Genomic DNA, 21792 nt, shown 5'->3' with positions numbered 1-21792 from the left:
CCCTTTTAGTCAATGTGGTTCCTCTCATTCAGCGAAGCGAGGCCTAGCAGCCAGAGTCTATGCAGCTGCCCTTGTATTCAGGGCAGAGAGGCCTAGTGGTAGGCACAGGGAGGGGTAGGGGGACCTGGGCCTGCCCTACTCCACCAAGTCCTGATCCAGGGCCCCAGGGAACCAGTAGCGCTGGTTCTGGCTTCAGGTTTCTCTCTCAATAGACGTGTTCTCTGGGCTGCTTCCTATCTACCATTGATTCTGGATCCTGCAGCTCCTCCAGAGCAAGTGGCTTTCCATCTCCCTCATCCTCTGCGGGTGCCCAGCCTCCATAATCTGGGGCTCGATTGGATTCCTGACAGGAGCCTGTAACATGCATCCACTCTCCTCCGTCAGCCAGCCCTGACTGAACTGAGCTGCTCCCTTTTATATATTGCTTTCACTTGGAGCATGCCCAGCAAGGACAAGAGGGCATGGCCTCCCGGGCCCAAAGTGAGTAATTAACCGTTGGTGGGCCAGTGCGGCATTGGTACACCCCATCAGATATACTGATCAATAATATTATTGTGTGATGTGGATAGAGAGGACAAATTCAAAATTACAAACACCTTGGAAATTATGTTACCAAAATGTGTCTGCCAGGCAGTGCAGGGCTGAAGCTACCCCATCCTAGACAAAGGAATGTGGTTCTGCCACCCAGAAGGTACATTAAGAGACAATGTGAATGCAATTTACACAGAAGGTAAACAGGACCATCAAGCCAACAAAGGGGAAGATAACCACACAGCATTACAGCAGCAGAAGATTGCAGGCAATAGATCATTTTGCAAACACCAGCAGGGGAAGAAATCAGCATGGAATTTCCTTCATCAGGAGACTCTATATTACCTTCCTCATAGTTTGAATAAACTGTATGACTTACGTTGAGGGGTAACCTTCAAAACAATTCATATTAAAGGTACACTGGTTTATAAAGGAAAGGAGCAAAGAACACCCAAGTTATGTTTCATGTAAGAAGGCAAAGGAACTAAGCACATTGGACTTTGTGGGAGATCCTGACCTGAAGGGTTGTCAGCCATCTTGCTGGAAGGTAGTGTTGTAAGAATCTTATCCCAAAGAGAGGCTGCAGCTTGTTTTGTTAAGTCTTAGTCTCTAGAAAGCATTTTTCATTTTTATTTGCTTATAACCCTTTCTAATTCTCTCCTTTGAACTTGAACTCACTTAAAATCCAAACTCCTTTGGTTAATAAACTTGCTTTACTTTTAATCCAAATCAGCCCATGACTGTGTTTGATTTAAAGTGAATATCAACTCCAGTTAATGTGGTCAGCTGCTGGGTAGTGTATCTTTCTGAATGGTCCAGGAAAGGGCTAGATATTGGAAAGCATGCAGTTTGGGGAAAATTCAGGACTGGGAGTGTGTTTGGGTCACCGCTGCATGGGGGGTAATTGAGTGACTGAGACTAGAGTGGGGCTGTTCTGTTGTAGGCAGGCAGCTAGGGTCAGAGGAGTGAACAAGGGCTGCAGAGCAGACACTCAGGATACTATATGTTTGTCTGCTGGCTGTTGGTGTCCAGGCTGTCAGCCACAGCCTCAGGGCAGTTAAGGCACCCAGGTTTATAGGTCATGTGGGGATACAACCCCTGACTGGCCTGGATTGCACCCCAGAACATGACAGTTTGTAACACCTTTTCATATCTTAGAACTGGGGTACTATGGTGATGTGCAAATATGTGTAAGAAGGAAAAAAATTTGCAGGTTTAAAATCTTTAATGTGCACAGAATGATGGATTTTCATGAATACTGGAGACAAAAACGTATTTTCATTCTCTTTAGCGCACTTTCACCTCTTTCCAACTGGAAACGAGCCTATATGTCGTCATTAATATCCCAGGTGAACGTGGAAGACAGGTCTTTCATTTTCTCCTTAAAAACATTGTCAAACCTTTCGCTCTGTGCCACAGTCATTGTGTTCTTCCAGTCTCCAACGGTCCCTGGGGCAGGAGACACAGAAGAGGCATTGGTGGTTAGATGCTCTGCTGCCACTTGGACATTTGATTATAATTTGAATATCGCTTGTGCGGGTAAGAGGCTGTGAATGCTGCTAGTTGGGTGCAGTTCCTTTTCTCCGCAGTTCCTACGTCTCTCATCTCCCCAGAACATAGCTCTCTAGGGCTTTGGTGGTACATTTCTAGTCTTGAAGGTGTGGGTCAAATACAATAAAAAAATACCTTCCTGTTTTGTTATATGGAGGTGTACATCTCCTCTATCCTTCCTGGCATTAGAAATGTACCCATTAGTGTTCATTTGATTAGCTGGGCAAATGTGGTGTTCATGTGAATTGCATGTTACAGATGTCAGCAGCCTTATCAGAGAATGCTGCCCCTTTGATAAAACACATGCCACTGGCAAAAACTGTGATTGCGTTTTGTGGAATGCAGCTGTGCCCCTAGGAAAACCATAATGGCCCAAATTCATTCTCGGTCTAACTTTGACTGCAGTGTAACTAATTTGACCCAGTATTTCTAGACAATGTCACTAATTGTGTTTTAGGCACCAGTGGATTTATACATCACCGTTATCTTCCTGTACTGATTTACTTCATTGCAAATTTTAGAAGAAAAATTGGCAACAGGAAATAGTTACTGTTAAGAGAAATATGAGCTTCTTTGAACATTCTTTTCAGGCAATGCTGTACTTAACAGTTTGCAGTCATTCTCCACCTTTTCACTACCATCTAGCTGGGTCCCCCTCCTATTCAGCAGCAGTACCAGGTTTACCATGGTGCCACTGGCTCCCTGGTGCCAGTCCCATGCTCAGAAGGGGCCCATAACACCTGCTTCCTCCCCTCCCACAGTGCTGCGAGGGGCCCCGAGAGCGAGGAGCAGCATCCTGGTTACCACAGCGCCCAGCCTCCAGCCCCAGAGAACACCTACCCCGTCCCCTTCAGGCCCGGCCAGCCCCTGAGACAGACAGACAGCCCCCTTCCCCGGGATATGATACAATGTATCAGGGCCCTGGTACAGTGTAACCCCCACACTGCACCTAGAGAGAGGCAACAACGCTCCAGCTCTCACCCTCTGCCCGCAGGTGCAAGGATCCAGCCTGGGAGCCGAGAGCCCAAGGAACCCTGGGAGCTGTAGTTCCTTGGCCAGCTCCCTGGCTGGAGAGCCAGCCCTGGAGCAGGGAAGGAACTAAATTTTCCAACGTTCCGTTGGCAGCTATCAACGGGAAAGGGAGGGGGAAGCTGCCAGGGTTGGTGAGACCTGTTGTACACCAGGCTTGCTGTGAATTGGGAGCTGGCTGCTAGAAGGGGGTGGCACTGTGAATGGGGAACATGTATGCCCAAGGAGTAGAAGGCTTTGGCCCAGATATCATCCTCAGAAGACTTCCCCAGACTGGCTTAGGGATGACTCTGCTGGCAGCTCCCAAAGAAGGAATTAGGTGGAATGAATGGACAGGGCACCTCTATCTGAAGCCTAGCAAGGGAGGTATGTGGACCCCCACCAGGAGAAGTTAGAATGATAGGGAAGGCTCTACTAGAGGACCTGGGCAACTTTAGGTATAGTACCAGGCACGCAGGAGGATCTGAGTCATGGGAACAGAAATTGACTTTTCCTTTCCAGATTTATCTAATATTCAGAAAGGGAATCTAGAACCTGCCTTCCAGATCTGAACAGTCTCAAAATTCAGGAGTGCTCAGGTTCAGTTTGGGCTGCTCTCTATTATTTCATTTCTCCCAAATCAAATGCTGATCCACTGTAACTTGCTGTGGAAAAAGTAGGATCAAATTGAGCAACTAATGCTAGCATCTTCCCTGCTAACTAGGACTGGAATTGCTATTTTCAACAACCATTCCTGGGTGGTTGTATTTTTCTTTTGTTTGTTTAAAAAGAAAATGACAGTAATATTGCATTGGCAAGTTCCCCACAGGAACTAAGGCCTTGTCTACATTGACACGTACAGTACTGAAATTTTCTTCACTCCAGGCTGTGAAAAAACACACCCCAGAGTGATGCAAGTTTCAGCACTGTAAAGTGTCAATGTAGACAAGGCCTTAGTTCCTGTGGGGAATTTGCCAATGCAATATTACCTTCATTTTCTGCCATTACTATCATTATTGGGAGCACTTTAACACTGGCTGTGTAGACATATCCTAAGAGTGGAACAAAAGAACAGCAAAGGCATCTTAACTTTTCCTCATGATGTGGGACAGTCTTACAGTCAGTTCCGGGTTTACAATGGCTCCAGTGGATCCATGGAACCGGGCCCATGCTCAGAAGGGGTCCCGGCCTGCTCTGAGACCCCGCTGGCTCCCCCCACCCACCACTTGCTCCTCTTGGCTGGACGAGGACTCCTCTCCACCCCCTGTCCCCACCCCCTGCTCCTCTCAGACCCCAGTGCACCTCCCGCTCTGGGCAGTCTCTGCTTCCCACCACCTGTGGGGGCCCCACCTGTCTCCTCGGAGCTGAGCCACCTGGGACTGGTGCAGATGCCTGGCCAGTCTCAGCCAGGTGTGTGTGTGGGGAGTCTGGCGGGGAGCTTGGCTGTGAAGGGGTGGGGAAAATCTGTGTGTGTTGGGGCACTAGGGAGTGGGGGTTCTGTGGGGGTGCTGGGCAGTTGTGGTGGGGCTGTGGGCAGGAGTGGTGTTGTGCAGGGCACTGTGCATTTGTGGGTGGGTCTGGGGGGCACACGACTTAAGGATTTGGGGGGTGTTGGGTGGGGGGGAGCTAGGGGGTGTGGCATGGGCCTGCACCCGAGGGAGAAGGGCATGCTGCCAGCACAGGGCCAGGCAGGCCACTGTGCATCTGGCAACTGCCGGTTTGTAAATAGTGCCTTCTCATTGGGTGGAGCAGGGCCACCCCTGCCATGCCCAACCCATGCCATGAAGGCTAGGACTATAACAGGGTTTAAAAGAGAACTGGATAAATTCCTGGAGGTTAAGTCCATTAATGGCTATTGGCTAGGATGGGTAAGGAATGGTGTCCCTAGCCTCTGTTTGTCAGAGGGTGGAGATGGATGGCAGGAGAGAGATCACTTGGTTCACTCCCTCTGGGGCACCTGGCATTGGCCACTGTCAGTAGATAGGATACTGGGCTGGATGGACCTTTGGTCTGACCCAGTATGGTCATTCTTATGTTCTTATGCCATGCCCCATTACCTCTGGCTGACTCCTCGCTCTGGGGACTGACCTCCCCGTGCCATGCTCCATTGCCTACATGGGGGCCCACAGATATGCTTGGTGCCGGGCCCGCAAAAGGTTAATCCGGCCCTGCTTACAGTATGGATCCAGATATCCTCCAGTCACACAAACAGAACTTTACTGCAGTTCTGTAACCATGCGGGAACCAGTCCTGCATTCTGTGCACATTGAAAATTCCTACTGAATTCAGAAGTGCCTTGCTTTTGTAACCATACCACTGGATATTTTCAGACCTTGTAAGCTAAGCAGGTTTACATTTAGTAATTGGGTGGGAAGTCTCTCAGAAACAGTTACGTGCTGCAGGAGGTGTTGATTAGTCACTAGGTAATGTGAGACCCTCCTGTTTACACTAGTAAACCAGTGCAGCATAATTTTAGGATGCACTGTGCTCCTAGAGTCCAGCATGAAGTCCTTTGCTTCTATACACAGCATATTAAGACAATGAAAAGACTCACATGGACTTCAACAGGCTTTGGGTGGAACTGGTTATACCCAGTATAACTCCACTGTCTTCATAGGATCCTGGTCCCACAGCAGAGGGTGGCATTGTGAACTTGTTGCAGAGCTGCTGCACAGGGATGTCAAACCTTCTGGTGCCCCAGCCTCCAAAATCATCCAGGCTGCACCTTCTGCATGACTATTTGTTAGCTGAGGCGTGCATGGGAATTGGGGGCCCCTGCTGCAGCTGATGGGCATCTCAGGTACTTAAAGCTATGGCCTAGAGTAGGGAAGCTCTTTATTGCAGAGTCTGCAGCTGCCTAGGGCCAGCACTCAGAATTGAGACAGAGTCCTTAGTGCTGCTGTTGCAAGGTTCAAGCATGCTCAGCCTTGGAATTGCCACTCCTCCCACAGCTAGTAGGTGCAGCTGTCTAAGGCTGGCCTCTGGCAATTGGTCCCATGGCTGGAGCCAGAGAAGCTACAGGTGGCTCTCTGACTATAGGGGGCCATTAAGCTAGGAGCAGACAACTGGAGTTAACCTCAAGGAGCAGAGGTCAGCAGTAGGAAAGGAATGTCAAGAGGAGCAGGGAAAGAGGAAGCAGGTCGGGCTTGCAGGAGGAGAATAGGACCTGCTGGCTGGAGAGCAAGTCCAAGATAGAAGGGAAACAAGCATGGGGAGAGGTGGTGGTGACCACATAGTGGAATAGCATGTAGATGGGAGCAGAGGGAGAAAGAAGGCTGGTGACTTCAGGTACATAGGAGCTAAGTGCTCACTGAGCCAGGGTTGGGGAAATGGTGCTTGCAAGTGGCTTGCTCAAATGGCAGGAAGGGTGCTGGGCAAGGGATTTGTCAGAACTGATCAGGCATCTGCTGGCTGTGGAACTTTATTGAGCTGAGGCTAGGACCACATAGAGTGACTGGTGAAATAGGGTGGTACTGGAGTCATGGCTATAGAATGTCTGAATGAGGAAGGAGATAAATCTGTGGGGAGCTTCCCTGTTCACTGTGAAAGTTCTGCTCACCGTGGACACTGGTAAACCCACATGAGTACCAGGGGCGGCTCTACCAATTTTGCCGCCCCAAGCAGTCGCCGCTGAATTGCCACCGCCACAACAGTGGCGGAGCTGTCGCTGAATTGCCGCCACGGGACAGTGACTGCTGCCCCATTCTAAATGCCGCCCTAAGCACCTGCTTGGAAAGCTGGTGCCTGGAGCCGGCCCTGATGGGTACAGCTCAGTGAGAGAAACTGGGGTCTGAGAAAGCTGTGTATGGCAATACACACAGTCTTGCAGAGGTGCATGTTCAAAATGAAAAATGTCTCAGAGATTCATTACCAGGTATACCATGGCGCCAATGGTACCGCCACAGCAGGCCCACATGAGGAAGGGGCCCATAACAATGACTACATGGGGGGCCCGCAAATATGTTTGGCTCTGGGCCCACAAAAGGTTAATCTGGCCCTGTTCAGCAGTATCAGAAGACCACAAACCCCAGACATCTATTCACAACTCTCCCATAAAAGGGCTACAACATGAAAAATACCTGGCTCCTCTCAGCCACAAGGGTTGTCAAGGTTCCTTCCCTACTCTGAACTCTAGGGTACAGATGTGGGGACCTGCATGAAAACCTCCTAAGCTTACTTTTACCAGCTTAGGTTAAAACTTCCCCAAGGTACAAACTATTTTACCTTTTGCCCCTGGACTTCCACTGCCACCACCAAACTTTATCTGGGTTTATTGGAAAAACGTAGTTTGGACACGTCTTTCCCCTCAAAATCCTCCTAACCCTTGCACCCCACTTCCTGGGGAAGGTTTGGTAAAAATCCTCACCAATTTGCATAGGTGACCACAGACCCAAACCCTTGGATCTTAGAACAAAGAAAAAGCATTCAGTTTTCTTACAAGAAGACTTTTAATAGAAGTAAAAAAGAATCACCTCTGTAAAATCAGGATGGTAGATACCTTACAGGGTAATTAGATTCAAAACATAGCGAATCCCTCTAGGCAAAACCTTAAGTTACAAAAAGACACACAGACAGGAATATTCATTCTATTCAGCACAGCTATTTTCTCAGCCATTTAAAGAAATCATACTCTAACACATACGTAGCTAGATTACTTACTAAGTTCTAAGACTCCATTCCTGTTCTGTCCCCGGCAAAAGCATCATACAGACACAGACCCTTTGTTTTTCTCCCTCCTCCCAGCATTTGAAAGTACCTTGTCTCCTGATGGGTCATTTTGGTAAGGTGCCAGCGAGGTTACCTTTAGCTTCTTAACCCTTTACAGGTGAGAGGATTTTTCCTCTGTCCAGGAGGGATTTTAAAGGTGTTTACCCTTCCCTTTATATTTATGACAACCCCTGGAAGCTGTAGAGACAAAATCAGTTCCGATACTCACTGTGTGTGAAGTTTCCCAGAAGCACTAGAAAGAAATGCTTTCAGTTTTCTCTAATGTTCACATGTTTTAATTTCTCGAAGACGACCCTTCCCTTTTACAAGTGGCACAAAATGAATGTTACCCTCCACGAGAGCTTATTGAACATTTTCATTTTTAATATATCTGCACACTGTTTTCTCACAGATCAAAAGACAGCTGCACTACTTTGCTCAGCAAACATTTAAGACATTGCATTGAGCAAAGGAGTGCAGCTGTCTTTTGATCTGTGAGAAATGGTGCCTGATGCATTGTCACACAGCGATGACCCTCACTCAGCAGTCCTAGTGCCCCAAAGCCAATTGTTTCTTGGGGACAGAAAGTTGTGATTGGAAGTCCTAGGCAGCGAGCTTCAACACGTCCTATGCCAGGATCTGCAGGACTAAATATTTATTAGATTTGGCTGCTTCTGCCTTACCTTTGCGAAGAAAATGTCCTTTGCCTCGTTCCAGGAGATCGTCTAGCATGGACTCCTAGTTTGCCCTGGGATCAGTTTTCATTTTATCAAATGTAGCATTTTCCACAACAGTGTCCAGCTCTTTTTCATTTAGCTGCTTTCCTAAGAATCTGCAGATTTTCAGAACAGCTCCTCTGAGATCCTGAAATGAACATTATTTCAAAGTAACAGTATCCCAAATAAGGAAAATAAAAGAACTAACTCAATAAAACGATAGAGTAAAGGGTAATGGGATACTTAAAGAAAGGGAAACTGAGCATAGGGATATAGCACTAAAGAATAAAGTTGACTTCTTATTTGGGACCATCAGTCTTGCTACACTACTTCATAAGCAAGATTTTAATTCCCTCTAAGAGGCTACAGCAGCATTAAAAACTGACAGGTGAGTAGCAAGTTAAGCCACTGCAAATTCCTTCTTCATTAGCCAACCCATCCTCACGGTGTAATGAAGAGAGAAAAGGCTCATTTCTGTGACTGTGATTACAACTGCTAGCACTATGTAAGACAAAGGTTGTCATAATTTTCTGGCTATCTGTATTTTGGTCTGTCTATGGCAACCTATTTTAGAAGCAGAAGGACCCTTGTTGTGTCCAGTTCTGGAGTCCACAATTCAAGAAGGCTGTTGACAAACTGGAGAGGGTTCAGTGAGTAGTCACAAGAATGATTAAAGCTTTAGAAAACATGCCTTCCAGTGACAGACTCAAAGAGCTCAGTGTATCAATGGCTATTAGCCAGGATGGGCAGGGACGGTGCCCTTAGCCTCTGTTTGCCAAGAGCTGGGAATGAGTGACAGGGAATGGATCACTTGATGATTACCTGTTCTGTACATTCCCTCTGTGGCATCTGGCATGCGGCACTGTCAGAAGACAGGACGCTGGGCTAGATGGACCTGTGGTCTGATCCAGTATGGTCGTTCTTATGTACTTCTTTAATTTAACAAAGAGAAGGTTAAGAGGTGACTTGATTACAGTCTATAATTACCTCCATGGGGAACAAATCTTTCTTAATGGGCTCTTCAGTCTAGCAAAGAAAAATATAACACAATCCAAAGGCTGGAAGTTGAAGCTAAACAAATTCAGACTGGAGATAAGGTGTACATTTTTAACAGTGAGGGTAATTAACTTTTGAAACTATATACCAGGGGGTCATAGTGAATTCTCCATCACTGACAACTTTTAAATCAAGATTAGATATTTTTCTAAAAGATCTGCTCTACAAATTATTTTGGGGAAGTTCTGCAGTCTGTGTTATACAGGAGGTCAGATAAGATGATCACAATGGTCCCTTCTGGCCTTGAAATCTATGAATATATATATCAGGAGTTGGACCTCTTAATGGGAAGGGTCTTTCCTCACTTTGTTAATCAGGCTTGCTGGTACTAGCAACATGCTTCCTGCTGAAGTCAGCAGAGGGGATGCTGCTGCATCTCTACCTATTTAGCTAAGAGGTTCATTCAGATACTCCAGACCTTGTTTAGAAAGTGTGATTAAAATCAGTTTAAAATGGATTTAGTTCAACCAGAACAAACCCATGTATGGACACTCAAAGTAGTTTAAACCTGACTTCTGCTAAGCTAGGTGAAGTTGTTAAGGAGTCAAAAGCTAGCTGAGCTGGTAGAAAAGTGGAAAAATACTAGTTTCTATAAAAAAACCTGAAATTTTGAAGAGTTCTGTACTTTTCAAAGATTTCACATTGATATCTTAATTGAAAACATCAAACTAATTCTTGAAATATTTTATTTACTAAAAACCTAGTTTTGAATAGATATTGCAATAAAATATCATTTTCACAAAAAATTACAAGAAGATCTTCATTTTTTCAAAAAAAGAGGCCATTTTGACAAAACATCTTTTGTTCTAAAAGCAGTTTGAGATGTTCTAAAATGTAACAAAACCTCTCCTTTCCCTTTAGGATGCCTCATGGGATGGCTGTGTAGCTGTCATGCTGCTATGCAGGAAAAGAAATGAAGTAAAGCAAGATTATTATCTTTTCTAAGTGTACTCAGATCCAGCAGATATTCTTCACTGGGAAGCAAATGATACCTCTTGTGATGAAGTGAATTAGGCTCCTATGTGCTCTTGGATGTCAATGGGAGTTAAGCGGCTAAATTACTTTGGTTCTTCTGAACATCTCAACCTGTGTTTCTGATTCTTCCACCCTTACTCACAGTGAGAAGTACTTTTTCAAGTACTCATATTGAAATCAATGAGACCAATGTACCTTACTCTGTGAAATCAACGAGACTCTTCACAGAGTAAAGTACAGCTCAAAAAGGGTTAAGGTGGCAAAATCACACTGAAAAATTGAGGCATTTTATTTTCTGTTTCTTTCAGATATAAAAAGAAGGAGGAGTACTGGTGGCACCTTAGAGACTAACAAATGTATTTAGGCATAAGCTTTCGTGGGCTAAAACCCACTTCATCAGATGCATGGAATGGAAAATACAGTAGGAAGATATCCTACCTCATTTTTTCATGTTCTCTCTCTCTATATGTATCTTCCTTCTGTATTTTCCATTGCATGCATCTGATGAAGTGGGTTTTAGCTCGTGACAGCTTATGCCCAAATACATTTTGTTAGTCTCTAAGGTGCCACAACTACTCCTCGTTCTTTTTGCTGATACAGACTAACACGGTTACCACTCTGAAACCTTTCAGATATAAAGTGATTGACTGGTCTCACCTTCTTCATCTCCTCATAGGTGAGGAAGAGAATATTGAAGTCATCCCTGTGGGTGTACCAGCCACTGACATGATCCAACCAGGAGCCAGGCAGTACTTATGAAGGAGAAAAATTATAGAAATAAACGTTAATGATCTCAAACAGAAAAACCGTTCAATTATTGACATTTTTGCATCCTAATAATCTCCCAAGCATGGCTGCAGAATCGATGGAGCAGACTTCCGTTTTTCAGCTTCTCTCCCCTCTGCTGTTGGGGGGATATTTGGGCTCACAGAGACTATACTCCAGTTCCTGTTTTTATTCACAGCCTTATTCTGGATTATCTTTCACCTTAAACATGAGATAAAGGACAGGCCAAGTCCAGCTTCTCATCTAGGGATCTGAGGCCAAGTTTTGTTTTTTCCACAAACAGACCATTACATGATAACGAATACACATTGCACTGTTATCTCTAGAATCCACTAGCACCACAGAATGGTACTTGCACCCAGCACAACATATTTGCACTTTTTTGTCCTGGATTATTTACCCATAGATAATATTTTCCTTTGCTTTTGATGGATTAGTGATCACAAACCTAGAATTAAAATGATAGATTCCTAGATTAATAGATTGGGACCATTGTGGTCATCTAGTCTGACTTCCTGTATAACGCGGGCCATTAAACTTCCCCCAATAACTCCTAAACATATCTTTTTAGAATAACATCCAATCTTGATTTAAAAATTGTCATTGATCGAGAATCTACCATGAGCCGTGGTAAATTGTTACAGTGGTTAATTACTGTCACAGTTAAACATTTATGCCTTATTTCCAGTCTAAATTTGTCTAGCTTCAACGGCCAGCCATTGAATTGTATTATACCTTTCTCTGCTAGATTGTTCCCCATGTAGGTACTTACAGACTCTAATCAAGTCATCCCTTAAACTTCTCTTTGTTAAAATAAACAGATCGAGCTCTTTGAATCTTTTGCTAGAAGGCACATTTTCTAATCCCTTAATCATTCTCATGGCTCTTCTCTGAGCCCTCTCCAATTTATCTGCATCCTTCTTCAATTGTGGGCATCAGAACTGAACACGGTATTCCAGCAGTGGTCACACCAGTACCAAATACAGAGGCAAAATAATCATGTCAGTGTTGATGCCCAGGGTGAAACTAATCTCTTCCATTCCTCTCTGTCATTTGATACTACTTCCATCCACTCGATGGTGTTATGATCAACTATTCTGATCTTCCTGTGAAAGGTTCTTTTTAAGGTCTCTTAGGCACCCTCATTCCCCACCCTCCTTTCCTCTTGACAGCTTCATGTGGGACTCTGGTGTGTTGGCATCTGAAGTGCATGCCCCATATAGTCCAGTCCTTCCTTCTAATTCTAGTGGAAATAAGCTGCTGGCTGGTGATTTCTTGGATATATCTATTGGTGATGACGTCTCTCCATCCAACGTCCAGAATCTTTGTAGGCACCTATTTTCAAAGGCATCTGATTTTCTGTTGAACATTTTAGTAGATCTTTAGCTATCAATGCCATACGTTAGCACAGAGACTCTTGAGTTGAAAATTCTCAGTTTTCCTTTAGTGTTGTATATCTTTGATGTCCGTGTGTTGTGGAGTTTAGTGAATGAGGTGGATGCTTTTTCTAGCCTTGATGTCACATGTCTGACTTAGTTCCTGGAAGTACCCTGTTCCCTTCAGGAGACATACACAAGGAACCATGGAATTTGACAGATGGCAAAACAAAAAAGGAAAACAATTGCATCTGCATGAGTTGGAGATTCAGGTCATCTGTCCAAGATGCAAGGGCACAACAAGCCACAGATGACAGGAGCAACCATAACCTTTACATTGCCAAACTGAGAAAGACCAACCTTAAACAGAACGCGGCAAAGAAATTAATAATGTAAAACTGAAAACAAAAGTGTGCTCTGAGAAATTCCAGCGTGAACTATGGAACAGATTTGGCGTGCTGACAGAGGCAGAGGAAGGTGAGATAGAGATTGGACCCGAAGAAAAATGCACAGTGCTCTGAGACAACGTGATTCAAGCTGCAGCAGTCACAGCCTGGTATCAGCACACACACAAAGAGCAAGGACTGAATAAGCCAAGAGACCTCACATCTCAACAAGGAAAGAAAAGCACTGAAAGGTAACAGAAAGACATGTAAGCAGAGTCAGGATGAGCTCCACCCTGACATCTGGTGGTGAGGTGTGGCAAGTTGTGGAAAAGAACTTCAGGGGCTGATCTCATTTGCATAGGTACACCCACCCTGCCTAGAATGAGGCCATAGCTGCCCAAATGGTCACTTTGGCTGCTGTGGGATCCCCAGTGTCTCTGTTATTGGGGCAGGAAGAATAAATTGTTATTACCCTGATTATGGGAATCAAGGACAGTGGAACTGTACTTGGCCTTTTGTTATGATGGAGGGACTCACCATCAACTAAGTAGCACTCACTAGGCAAGGGACATGGGTTCCAAAACTCTGTGAATTGAGAGCGGTTTGAGACAGGTGTTAGCACCTGGAGGTGTGGGCCCTCTTGTGAGGGCCGGAAGCATCAGTTGCACCTCTGTCTCTCTACTGTGAAATGTCAGAGCTAATTTTGGGTCTATTAAGAGTCTAGCTACAGATACTGTGCTGAATTCACTTTGGCCTTGTGGTGCACCAGCACTAAGGCTCCCACTACTACAAGCTGAAATCACTAAAGAGCTAAAATTACTAAGAGCTGAAATCACTGAACACTGTGTCAAGTAATGGAGAGCCTGAAGATCTAGAGCTCAGCAGAATCATTTGTAGATGGGATGGTGGAGCAGTTCATGGGACGGTGGGAGCTGCTTGTGTGGCGTGGAGCCGTTCGTGGGATGGCTGGTGGAGCGGAGCTGTTTCTGAGATGGCTGGCGGAGTGGCTTGTGGAGCGGATCAGAGTGAAGCCCTGTGGAGCTGTGGGGCAGTCAGCTTCAGGTCACGTAAGGTGCCCCTTACCTCTTCTCCCCCCGCATGCCCATTTTACCCAGACTGGGGAGTAACACTCTGCAGATGAACTTTTGACCTCTGGGGCTGGATTTTTGGGGTCGTTGGACTTTTTGGACTTTGGGTGATTTTTGGATTGCTGGACTCGAGACATTTGGGTTGTGGGACTCAAGAACCCGAGGGAAAGGACATGGCCCGATTTGCTGGGGTGGGTCTTGGCTCATAGTTTGGTTGATGAACCCTAGTTATGGTGTTTTCCCAGTTTAATGCTGATGTCGTCTACCTCATGTTATTAAAGATTCTCTGCTACGCCAAGACTCTGTGCTTACCAGAGGGGAAGTATTGCCTCTTGGAACTCTCCCAGAGGTGTGTGTAAGATTTTCCCAGGTCATGTCAGACAAGTCCTCAACAGACTCAGCCCCAGATATTGATGAAACATGTGAACCTAAACTACTTGGCATTGACACTGATGCAACAGAGATGTCAGCAATACAGGCTGCAATTAAGGAGCTGAAAAACAACAAAATGGCAGGAGATGATCAAATGACAGCAGAAAAGCGAAAAGAACTGGACCCCACTACCCTAATAAAACTGACAGAACTGTTCCAAGTTCCGGGGGGACGAGACCCCTCCTGACAAGTGAAAACATGGAATCGTTGGCAAAGTACCTAAAAAGGGTGATCTCACTGACGGCAATAACTGGAGAGGAGTCACACTACTCTCTGTTGTAGGGAAAATCATCTGCCGTGTGATTCTAAACAGGACAAAAGAGAAAGTGTATTCAAAGCTTAGGGCAGAAGAGGCTGGATTCAGGCCCAAAAGATCATATGCAGATCAGATAGTCATACTAATTCCCATAATAGAAGAATGTGTAGAATATATTTTACTATGTACTGAAATTTTCAGTGTGCCATAAGCTGCCTTAGTGAGAATGTTGCATTGTCAGATATATTAAGAGAGATGCCAGGAGCTAGATAGGTTACAGCTGAGTCTTTTGGCTCTTTGGAAGGTAGAAGTAGTGGTTTGGGATTGCGGGATAGGCATAATGATTGTGGAAAACTACTAAACCAGAAAATTAATTGTAGAAAACTACTTCTGTGTGTTCTCTGTATAGCACTCATCCTCATCTCCTCCCTGGTGTTATTTGAGTGTCTAAGTGGAGTTGAAATGTGTTGAAATCTTCATACGTTTCAGAGTGACCATCCAGTTGAGATACACGAGGCTCCTTGCACTTTATTGGTGCAATGCATGTGCCTATGCAGCCCCCCTGGACTACCTTTGCACAAAATCTCTATTGTGAGCGGTGAATGATACTGCATTTATTGCAACCTTAGACCCCAGGTAGTGAGGTGGGGGCCAGGATCTTGACCAGCTCCACCGTCTAAGTAATTTACCCACTCAGATAGAAGAAAAGGAGTACTTGTGGCACCTTAGAGACTAACAAATTTATCTGAGCATAAGTGAGCTGTAGCTCACGAAAGCTTATGCTCAAATAAATTTGTTAGTCTCTAAGGTGCCACAAGTACTCCTTTTCTTTTTGTGGATACAGACTAACATGGCTGATACTCTGAAACCACAGATCGGTTACTCAGGCTGTGGTCAGTGAGCAGGGTTTGGCCTTTTAGCAGTAACTGAAACCTTACCTTTCCCAGCTAAAAACTTCTCCAGAAAAATATTAAAATCTGGTATTGTCTCAAATTTGACTGAAAAGTTGGAAAAATGAAAATAGGAAACCGCAACGTCCTTTGGATTTCTGGCTACATAAATAACCTGCAAGGTAAAAGAGTGACAGTCTCAGGTAGATTAAAGGGTCACCATTAACCTACAAATCGGTGGTTTTATAAAATTGCTATTGCTGCAAGTAACATTAAAATCATTTATATCTGAAAAGGGCTAGAATAAGTACTTTAGTAAGTAGTTTATCCTGCTTTAAATGAATGGGATTTTTTGTGTCTTTGCCAGCATTTCCTGTACATTCAGTGGCGTTATTGCGCTTCCTTAATTGTAAAGACCATCATACACATGCATAACTGTCTACATATGATAATACCCTTGACCTCAAGGGGATTACTCACTGTTGTAAGGTTAAGCACATGAGTAAGTGTACTTAGAATCAGGTCTTCACGTTATGTCCAGTTATTTATATGCGTCTTTCACACAGCAAGAGAGGAGCAAAATCATTTAAAAATCATGGGAAATGTGACAATAAGCAGCACAAAAATTAACAGGGAGTGCAGTTGCAGTGTACTATCTGAAAAGAATGTAAACTTGAATAAATACATTTGATTTTGAGTTCCTTTTTAATACAAACACAGTTAAGTGAGAAACAGATATCTATTTGTGTGTATTGTGTTCGGTATATTACTAAAGTATTTCAGTGAAAAATTCAACTAGAATCCTAGTAAGCATGAATTTACTGCTCATGCAAAAAAAAATTGCAGCTGGAGATATTTTTAGAGAATTGTAATGGATACAATGTTTAATAAGTAATGCTAAAATGCACTGCTGAACAGCACAACCAATTTCTCCAACAATTTGGAGCTGAGAATATCTGGAAAACCACACAGACAGCTGAGCCATATGGTGGTGCACAGGAAGAACAGCCAGCCAGAAGCCATGAAGAGAAATACTCCCTGTACCATCAACATGGTCTTAAAATTGTGAAAACCTACATGAGCCCTGTAAAATACACATAAGCAATACAAGATTTCCCAATGTCTGTAGTTAAAATTGTGCTCTGTGCAGCTTAGGAGATGTTGTTGTTCCATTTTACTTTTACTTAAAACTCCCTGTAACTTTAAGGAGTCTTTCTGCATGGGAAACGGGGTTCCTATGGATTGAGAGATTGCAGTGACGGCGCTCATGCGGTGCAAGCTCTGCACCATGCATCTGCTCATCTTATTATAGGTGTTACTGCAACAGAGAGAAGGAAGCTGCAAGGGTGACTGTGAAGGGAGTCTCATGGGGAAGTGGGTGCACGGCACATGCCACCTTTCATGGGAGATCCAAGTAGCAGTGTAAGAGATTGGCATCGCTCCCACAAGGCAGTTCTCACACTTTCTCTCAAATTACGGCAGGCCAGCACTGCACACCTTCAGTGTGAATGACTCTCTGTTTAGATTAAGGAAAGCAACACAGGAGGGCAGGGCAGCCATCTCCATGAGAGAGAGCTTAGTGTGAATCCCCGGCCCTGGGAGATCCTTCCTCTTGAGCTGCATCTGGCACAGTCCAGCCCCCTATCATTAGCAAGAAGTTTCCTGTCGTTTGAAGATGCAGGAGACATAAAACATGGATAGCATAAGAGCTTACAGTTACATAGCTACATACATCAGAACAACAAAACCACTGTAATTTACAATATAATATGCAGACTGTAATGATCCTAACCCATCAATAAAGCCCCTTTTAGGGTGAGCTGTCATGATGAGGAAGAAGCAGCTCCGTTTCTTGGCCCAGAGGTCAAGCACAGCAGTCCCATGAAAAATGGGATCTCCACTGAAACTGGACACTGATGTCCTGAGGTCTTGATAGAACTTGTTTTCCCCCCTTTGGCTGGGTCTAAGGACATGGAATGGGGCTTTGGAGGAAGTGAGCCCCATCTCCATGCAGGGGAAATTTGCTTTTGGAAGGGTGATTGTGGGGAGGGCAGACAGTCTGGCCCAGAGGATTTAGACTGATTTATTGGTGAAAGCTACAAGTTTTCCTCGATAATGTTAATTAAATTATAAAAACAGCATCACCTAACTTTTCCTCTCCTGTTCCTCAGATCTCTTGGAACTAAAAAGTAAGGCAGGTGAGTAGTAAAGAGACGAGGTGATGGACGATGGACATTATCGATATTATGTATGTTATACTCCAGCCATGGGACTCTGCGTTTTGTTTCCATATTTTCTGTTCCATCTCGATGGCCTTCATGATAAATCAAGCTCAAAATATTCTGAGTCCACACAGTCCCTGGGAAAGAAAATAGCCTTCTTTGAAACAGCTTTGATGCTAATTTGATTTGTAATGTCACGTAATAATCTGCCATAATCACAATCTCGTCAAAACTGTGTCTCATTTTACTTTATAAATGAAGTACAAAAATGTGTCTTAAAGGGAATCCATTAATGCAGCAGGGGTGGGAATCCAAACAGCATTATATTTTTGTACATTTTAGTATAAAAAATCCTGTATCTATCTATGTGCTGGTCAATAACTAAATCTTCAAATATTTTTACCTAGGCTATTCAGGTTCCCCATGGAAACGGTGATTACGACACACAGTTTTTCTCCCTCTGATGTAGCCTCAGTGCTGCAGCACGACTGTCCATTCCAGTAATAACCAGTGGATTCACTGGCCCTATCCAAAGCACCCTGTATACTGTTGTTCTGAGAGTTTTTACGTACCCCTACTCCACTCCCGCAGTGGAAGAGCATCAGTGCTACTTCAGGGCTCATGCAGAAGGCTCACGCTGGTCTGTCCTGTCTGTGCATCTTACATGACCTGTCAGCGATACAAGGAATTCTCTACTAAGAAGGGCCAAGGGTACTTTAGTGACCAGAACTGGACATGCCAAAAGTTGTGTTACAATGTTTAGTATCCAATGGGGTAAAGAGTCCTTCTCTCTGAGCTCCTCACAGAGGAGTTGGTTCTGCTATATTATAACTCTTCAGCTGCAAGTAATTCTCGAACCTCATAGGCTGGAAGAGGTGCTATTCTTGTTTGAAGAAAATATATCACTGCGAAGCCTGAGAACAAAAATGCTGATCACCTGAGTACAGGTAGTTGGTAGTTCAGCTTGAATACTCTGTGACAGGCCTGGGATCAATCTGGGGAGGGAGGGTGTTTAGAAGATTGTGCTTTATTTTTTTCCAGTAGAGATGGCTGTCTCAGGGAAGTCTGAGGTTTTGTATTTGTGTCTAAATTCATTAGTCTGAGCACTCACACCACCTTCCCTTTCCATGAACTTATTGTTTCCAAAATATTGCTGACATAAATGTTTACACAAAGGAGATAAAAATAGTGGTCGACTACAGAAAGAAATAGCTGCAGTTTATTATAATACACATTTGTGCATAGCTTTGGGCAAAATTTGCCCAGTTCAAATATACTTTGCAGATTACCTCTAAAGCTTTAACCTTCTGCCATTGCTTAAACATAGGGAAGAAACTGAGATAATGTCTCCAATAAACTATTGGCAGTTAATAGATTTTACACTGCTACCACCAAAAATAGGTCATAATGGTGGTCAATAAGCTCGGCGGAAGAGGCGGGGAAGGTCAATAAAGGTTTCAGACAAAAATCAGATATTATTTTCCTGAAGGGAATCAAGCAATCAGTCTTACCTGATTTTGGATAAGTAACTACAAATACATCACTGTCTCTGATTTCAAAATCCTCCAGTGAATCTATGTATTCAGGTGTAGCAAAGTCTGGATGGAAATAAATTCCTTTATATTTGAACAAAAATTCTTCTGATGGCTCCATTGTTAACTCCGTTTCACTCATATGTCAAGAATCTGCAGGTTAGAAAATATAATTTTATATCCTTTTTATTTTGATGTTATCTATCCTTCAGGACAAAACTTTCAGGACAACATAAACAAAACAGATCCCTTTTTGATAGCAAAATGTATATTAACAAAAACAGCAAACTGAATAACAGCATAGAAATGGCACTTTTAGGGACTGGCATGAGAACAGAATATCTTTGGCTGGTAAAAGTGCTGTGTAATACGTTGTCTTTGGGTTCTTTACTTGTACAAAGTATCCGGTATTGTTAGAGTCAGAGCTACCCAAGGAGCTCGCCACAAAGTCCAGTGCTTTCTATGAGCGACGACTTCATCCTTTTGCACAACCAGAGGAACGAGGCTGCATTTCAGTTAAGTTTGTGTCTGGAATTTTGTTCACACTATCTTATTATTTCTGATTCTCTCTCTCATATTTCCCTGTTTAATATGTTTCTCCCAGTCCCTCCTGTCTAGTAACATAAGTTCAGCAAAATAGGAGGGAGGGAGAGAAAATTTCTTTCCTCTCAAGAGTTTTCTTTGATAATTTTATTTTTGGCCACTATATTTTATAAGGTCCCTAACCTGTCAATCAGTGACATCATGCCACATACGTGCCAGTGGAGCACATTGGCTACGTCCTTCCAATAGAGAGTAGAGAGACAAAGAAATTGGAGTAAAATGACCTTCTAGAGGATTTCACCTCATATGTTTCTTACAGTATTTGAGTTGGAACAGAAATCTCCATGTAGTTTATCAGAATAAGTGAATTGATACCCAGGTCTCTCTCTTTAAGGCTTTCCAATAAAAGATGTCTTTTTTTGTGGTAAACAACTAACAAAGACGAGTAGGTGTGTGGGGAAAAAGCCCTTGTTAGTGTCATTAGACAGCATACAAGGCTCAATAAGAGTAATTGCACGTGCAAGGTCAGTGACATGACTTAGGCCTGGCCTACACGACAGACTTAGGCTCCACGTAAGGCGGCTTATGCAGAGGCTATATTTTTTTCCATGGGTGCTCCAGCCCCGGAGCACCCACGGAAATGGCACCTATGAGCGTATGTCAAACTAATTCTGTCAGTGTACAGACGACAGCCTTGCTCCCACCAGCGTAAGTGCCCTACGCCACTGACCTCATAACTCCACCTCCAGGAGAGGCGCAGGGCTTATGTTGGTGTCGTTAGGGCGATGCAGAGTCTGTGTAGCACTGTGTTCCTTACATCCGCTGTTGGCTGTCATTCTTGTCAATCTGACAGCTTTGACAAGAAAGGCTGGTAGGCTCCTTGCTGTAAATCCAACGCCCAGCTCACAACTTAGGCTGTCACCCCACGGCAGGTGTGGGGCTTCAGCTGGAGCCCAGCTGTCACCTGGGCTCCCCGCTCTGAACCAGGCTGCTGCCCGGGTTTCTTGCTCCCCACACTGACCCAGGCTGCCACCCGGGCTCCTGACTCCACACTGGGAGCCCAGCTGCTGTCTGGGCTCCTGGCTCCCTCTTCCCCAGATGGCAGCCAGCGAGGAGCAAGGAGTCTAGGCAGCAGCTGTCCTTGAAGTGGGGATCTGGGAACTGGGCTGGCAGACGGGTTCCCAGCAGGGAGCTCCCTCTGGAGCTGAGAGTCCGGTGCTCTCAGACCTCCACACTCCCCCTCTTAACTTAGTGCAAGTTCTCCTGGTAAGGACGTGCCCCACAGACAGAAGGAGGGTAGTGGGGATATAAAAAAAGTGCAGCAATTACTGCAGTGGTGGTATATCGACGTAAGTTTGCCGCGTGGTCATGGCCTAAGTTGTTACCAAGCAGGAGGTGCACTCACTGGCCAGGAGATGACAGTCCTGCTCACAATCTCTCTCATCCAGCTGTTTCAGCTTCAAGGAGCAGCAAGTTGAACAACACTGGGTGTTTTATACATTTGCTGGTGGATGGGGTGACCTGGTTCTTCTTCTTGGCAAAGCTGATGCAGCCCAATCTGAAAGTGACCTGCACTCAGGGGTGAAAGTAACTTAAGGGACTTTCTGGTTCACAGGGCTGGGGTCCTGAGCAGGGGTGAGGGCCCTCAACCAGAGGGGATGGGGGTCTCACATGGAAGGGGCGTGGCCTATAAATCCCCTTGCCCTTTAAATCGCCACTGCCACCCTAGGGCTCCAG

At 44.7% G+C, this 21792-nt stretch overlaps 1 pseudogene; it reads right to left on the bottom strand.

Annotated features, from left to right (window-relative positions):
• Positions 1 to 1855: 1855 nt before the first annotated feature.
• On the bottom strand, positions 1856 to 19654 carry LOC141983965 (amine sulfotransferase-like; annotated as a pseudogene).
• Positions 19655 to 21792: the final 2138 nt, after the last annotated feature.

The sequence above is a fragment of the Natator depressus genome, chromosome 3 (assembly GCF_965152275.1).
Source record: "Natator depressus isolate rNatDep1 chromosome 3, rNatDep2.hap1, whole genome shotgun sequence".
In the NCBI taxonomy this organism is placed as follows: Eukaryota; Metazoa; Chordata; order Testudines; family Cheloniidae; genus Natator; species Natator depressus.
The sequence above is the reverse complement of the archived record's forward strand: the minus strand, read 5'-3'. Positions and strand labels throughout refer to the sequence as shown.